We start from the raw sequence: 5,904 nt of genomic DNA, 5'->3' as shown, positions 1-5,904 counted from the left end.
ATATATTGACATATATATTTATTTATATATATATAATTCACTTATACTGTTTTTAGTGATACCTGATTACACTTTAAGAGTATGCTCCAGAAAAGAGGAGAGGAGTGAGGAAAAGAGAAGATGAGAGGTAATCGGATCTAATCAAAGATTCTGTTTACTTGCTTCAGAACATTAAATTTCAAGGGAAATAGAAGAGGAAGAAAAGAGAGAGGAGGTGGACTCTATATACAAACTATCAAATTTTGTAACTTTCAAATCGAATTGTAAAGGAGGTTAACTTTTTTACTTTGTTATCTTCCTCTCTCCCTTTTCTTCTTAGTGGATTCAGGTCTGACTCTGATCCAGAGTACCCAGGGCCATGACCCTGGCCCCAAAATCCAAAAGGGTCCCATAAATAAAATGTGTATATGTTAGTAAAATTCAACAACGAGAGGGCCCAAATAAATACAAGTATTTGCCATTATGAGGTAGACTTGTAATGTTAGAAAATTGAAGCCAGTTCAATCATTTTTGCTTGAAACAGATCAATCCATTGAAAATGTCAAAATGGGCTTTAGTGTGCAATTTGATATGCTCCGCTTGTGAAACCTTATTTTGTACTGGATGATTTAATATATCTTCTTGTTTATTTTGTCATTGGTCATTTTTCCTTCTTTTATTTCTAACAGCGACAGAGCCAAAAAAAAAAATCATTTCTTATCTGAAACGAAAAACAAAGGAATTTCACTGAAATGAAAAAAAGTTGGAAAAACTAGTTCCGTCATAGGAAGTAAAAAATTAAAAAATATCTAGTTTCATTGTTTCTTCTCTGTGAATCGACAAACGAGAGAAGAAAGAAATTAAGAAATCTAGTTCTTTTCATGAGTCATGATCTCGTTCTGCGACAGCGAGTGCGAGACAAAGTCTTGACTGAGCAAAACCGACACATCAATGTAGCATCTTGACTGGGTGAGGCGAGGCAGCGTACCACTAGGCCCGACCCTCAGATTAGACTATCGACAGCTCAGCATTGCGTCTGCATCATTATAAAAAATTATAAATGCATAAAAAAAATTATACATAAGAGTCCAGATTTTTCTTCTATTCTTGATTCCAAAATCTTCAGAACCGGCCCTGTGTGAACCACGGTTTAAAGAATTAGAAAAGAGTGAAAGTGAGCGAAGACGTGATCATAAATTTAACGGAGATGATTTATATGCAAAATTATAAGTATATTTTATTTTTTAATAATCAGAGTGTAAAGCAGGTGAATTAGCTGTACTATTTGTCTTTTTCTTTTCTTCTGTTTGTATAGTACATCCATAAATGCTCTGTCAGGAAAGTATAAAAGCAAATGGGGACACTTTTTCCTTCATCCAAGAAACTTGTGCCATCCTTTTGACAACCATCAGTAAATTAAAATAGACCTAAAAAGAATAATATAAGAAAAATAATTCATGTTCTCCATTTATCTCTATTTGGTAGTTTTTCATAATTAATCAAGAACTATGTCTATGTAGCTTTTGGTACTAATAATTTCTAAATTGTAATGGAAGTCTTTTTGAGCTTTTGTTAAGTAAATTCTTACTTGTACAATTTTAATTTTTATATGCATTTAATACTGAATATATATCTTGTCGACAAAAGTGCAGCAGCTTCATTTTTTTTCATTAAAATAATATGAGTTTAATTATAAAATAGATACCCAGAAAACAAAATATTATAATTTTGTATGAAAAGACGAGAACTTAAAAAATTTCATGTGTAAAATTTAATGAATTTTTTTTCTCATGTGCAAATTTCAATAAAGATCAAGAGTTGAGATTACAATAACAAGTTCCTGTTATTCTAATGCATGGAATAGTGAAAGATTGGAAAAGGAGAGAATGGATTTGGGCCCGTTCGGCAAATGCATGGAATAGTGGAAGAGTGGAAAAGGAAAAATGCTTCTATTTCATACAATTTCAATTATGTTTGGCACATTTGGAATAATGAAATAATGAAATTGAGCTAATTTTCACATGTAAAAAAATCACTCTTCCTCAATTCCACATCTACCATGGAATAGAGAGGAACTAAAGTATAAAAGAGAAGGATTTGACTGCATATTTTCATCATAATTTCATTTTTTTTTTCACTTTTTCTTTGTTCTATTTAGTTTCACTCATGTTTGACTACTATTCTGTCATAATTCATCACTCTTCCTCTATTCCGCCACAACATATCTATTCTTTAAAATGAAGCGGTTAATATCTGTCTGAATTTATCTCATAAATGAATTCGGATAAACAAAGCGGATTATTATGCTGATTTAAATTTGAATATTTATTAAATAAGAAAAGAAAAATATGAATTTTATTAGAAAATGGATTTCAAATTATCCGGTCCTATCCGAAATCCATTTCTAAACCACTCTCCACTCTCTTTGATGCTTCAAACAGCATACAGACAACAGCTTTAATTTGAGGACTCGCAACCAGATTTAGATCTCACGATTGAATGCATTCTTTGAGTATTTAAATCTAAATCTGACATCATGATTATATAAAAATGTTTACTGGTAAACATATAATAGAGTAATATAGTTGAGGATTTACAAGAGTGTTTACTTGATTCTATCCCATTTGATATTCTCCAATAAATTTCTCCTTTCAACCTTTTCTCATATCTGTTTTTTCCAGCCATGCCGTTCATTGATCTCATCCCAGCAGCAACTTAGGGCTATAATTTGTAATTCTGTAATTTATGCAGATTTATATGAGAAAAATGAAGGATCCATAAACTTTTATTTATAACCAGTGTTGTAAATAACGGTATGCGGTCGTCAGATAGATAAAGTACTATTAAAGAATTAATCAGAAATAATTGGCTAACTAATTGAAAATTTTCATGATAATTTGGTCACTGTTAAAGACTAATCAGCCGATTAATCGGCCTAAACGGATGTTTTTTACGACACTGCTTGGAACTAGCATGGAGAAAGCTCTTATTTGTAGGATCTACTTGAGAAGGCCCCCACAAAAGTCATAGTATATCTTTGGCTACTGACACAAGTTAGGTATAATATCACTATTTATTGATCAGAATATTTTTATTATTTTTTAAGTCATGTACAGCGATTTTGTACATAATAAAAACAGTAAAAAGATTTTCATAGTTGAATTTGATATTTGAAAAGTGGTTGCTGATTTGACAAGTCAAAATGATGAAGTAGAGAGGGAGAGAGTGGAAATAAATTTTGAAGTAGAGAGAGAGGAAGGAGTGGAAATAAATTTGCACTTATTCAAAGAGATAATAAGAGATAATAGGATCTTGTTATTCCGATTTCAGCTTTTGATTTTTATCGAGACTCGAATACAAATATTTTTTTTTTCTTGAGATTCACGTATGAAAAACTTTGAAAGTTGAGATAAAAATAACAGGATTCTGTGATCCCTTGGAAATAACAACACATTTATTTCCGGGAGAAGTGAAAGAGTTCAAACTTTTTTAAAGTAATTTAAAATTTGAATTTGAATTCGAATATTTCGTTATATTTTGACACGGATATTAAAAGGTTTCATAAAATTTTAAATTGAATAAAACTAGTTCAATTTATAATTTTACTGCATATTTTCATCATAATTTCATTTTTTTCCACTTTTCTCTATTTTATTCAATTTCATTCACGTTCAGCTACTATTTTGTCATAATTCCTCACTCTTCCTCTATTCCACCACAATTCATTTGTGCCGAACAAGTCCTATAGAGGAATAACAAGATATCTATTCTTTAAAATGAAGCGATTAATATCCGTCTGAATTCAATCTAAATTTATCTCATAAATGAATTCGGATAAACAAAGCGGATTATTATGCTGATTTAAATTTAAATATTTATTAAGTAAGAAAAGAAAAATATGAATTTTATTAGAAAATGGATTTCAAATATCCGGTTCTATCCGAAATCCATTTCTAAACCGCTCTCCACTCTCTTCGATGCTTCAAATAGCTTACGGACAACAGCTTTTGAGAACTAGCAACGAGTTTGAGGACTAGCAACCAGATTTAGATCTCACTATTTAATGCATTCTTTGAGTATTTAGATGTAAATCTGGCATCATGATTAGATCTAAATCTCACGGTTGAATTAATGCATTCTTCGAGTATTTAGATCTAAATCTGACATCATGATTATATAAAAATGTTTACTGGTAAACATATAATAGAGTAATATGGTTGAGGATTTACAAGAGTGTTTACTTGATTCTATCCCATTTGATATTCTCCAATAAATTTCTCCTTTCAACCTTTTCTCATCTGTTTTTTCCAGCCATATATGCCGCTCATTGATCTCATCCCGACAGCAGCTTAGGGCTATAATTTGTAATTTTTAATTTATGTAACTTTATATGAGGAAAATGAAGGATCCATATATACACTTCTCTTTGGAACTAGCATGGAGCTAGAAAGCTCTTATTTGTAGCATCTACTAGAGAAGGCCCCAACAAAGGTCATAGTATATCTTTGGCTACTGACACAAGATATATAGATAGCTTACAAGAGAATTTGGAGGAATGCCCTGGAGCGAATCGGTGTTGGCAAGGATCAAAATCTGTTGTTATTCTCGTGCATGAACAGTGTTCCTGTTATTCCTGTTTTTTTTAATCCAATCATTGAATTGTTTCGAGATGTGTGCACAGAAAAGTTTTGAAAAAAAGTTGCTTTGAGATTCGTTTCCGAAAAAAAATGAACGGTTGGATTTGGAAAAGCAGGAATAGCAGGGTTACTGTTCACGAAAAGATAATAGCAGCGGATTTCATTCCGTGTTGGCGTACCAGCATAAAATGTGCCAACTATATATAACATTATTTGACTCATTTTTATAATCCCTAATTTTTTATGCATATCTTTCTTCAGTTGGTTAAACTACATTAATTAGTAATGCTAAAACTCATTCTGATCATCACAAAATGACACTATTTTTTTTACGTATGTTACTTACATGCACTTTTTATTTAACCAAAAAATGAATAGGTACCATTACAAGCAGTAGGAATGAACCAGTTAGTATTTGTTGTTTAATATTGCTTTGTTATATGTACCAGTCTGTACTGGTAAGTAAATGTTGGTCATACGTAAGTATTTGATATGTACCAATTAACGTTTTATCATGTGCGTATATATATGTATATCAACTCTGTGTTGAATTCTTTTTTATTTGAATCCTTTTCTTTTATAAAAGCTGAATTGAAAAATTGAGTTTTTGGTGATTTAAGCTTGCATTCCACCTTAGCATTATGTATTCCAACCACATGCAAGTTTCAGTCAGAAGTAACAGGTCCATTTGTAATATTATACATTGTAATTGTCAATATTTAAAAATATTGAAGCGCTAGCTAAGAGTATTGACATCAAATAAAATGGGAATGAATATATCGAAATTTGAGTTTAAGATGAGAAATTAAAAAAAAAAAATCTCCTTTTTATTGATATGACAGTAAAATAGTCATATTTTGATACAATACAAGTCAAACTCAAAATTTTTTTTTTTTTTTTGAAAAACTGATAGAAGTTCAAACATTCTGCTCATGTTTGATTGTAGGTTAAAGTCATGATGGAATAAGTTTATTATTCCAAATTAAGATTACATCAGATATTTTTGTTTAATGGTTGAGGCATAAAGTTAAGTCATGACTTAAAAGTTAAAACTATAGGTCATGTTTGGTTGTGGAGTAAAGTTAAACCGGATTAAATTTCTTACTCCAACCTAAATCGGAGTAAGTTAATCATGTTTGGTAGAGTAAACTAAACCACCTCTCTAGATGGTGTAAGTTACTCTGGTTTAGCTCAAATCTTACTTCATCTTAAACCGCCTATGTTACTTCTCGTTTGGCTCCTTAAGCGTGGAGTAAGAGGTTTACTCCACCTCTTACTCCACAACCAA

The sequence above is a fragment of the Carex rostrata genome, chromosome 2 (assembly GCF_964058835.1).
Source record: "Carex rostrata chromosome 2, lpCarRost1.2, whole genome shotgun sequence".
In the NCBI taxonomy this organism is placed as follows: Eukaryota; Viridiplantae; Streptophyta; class Magnoliopsida; order Poales; family Cyperaceae; genus Carex; species Carex rostrata.
Note: the sequence above shows the minus strand (reverse complement) of the source record.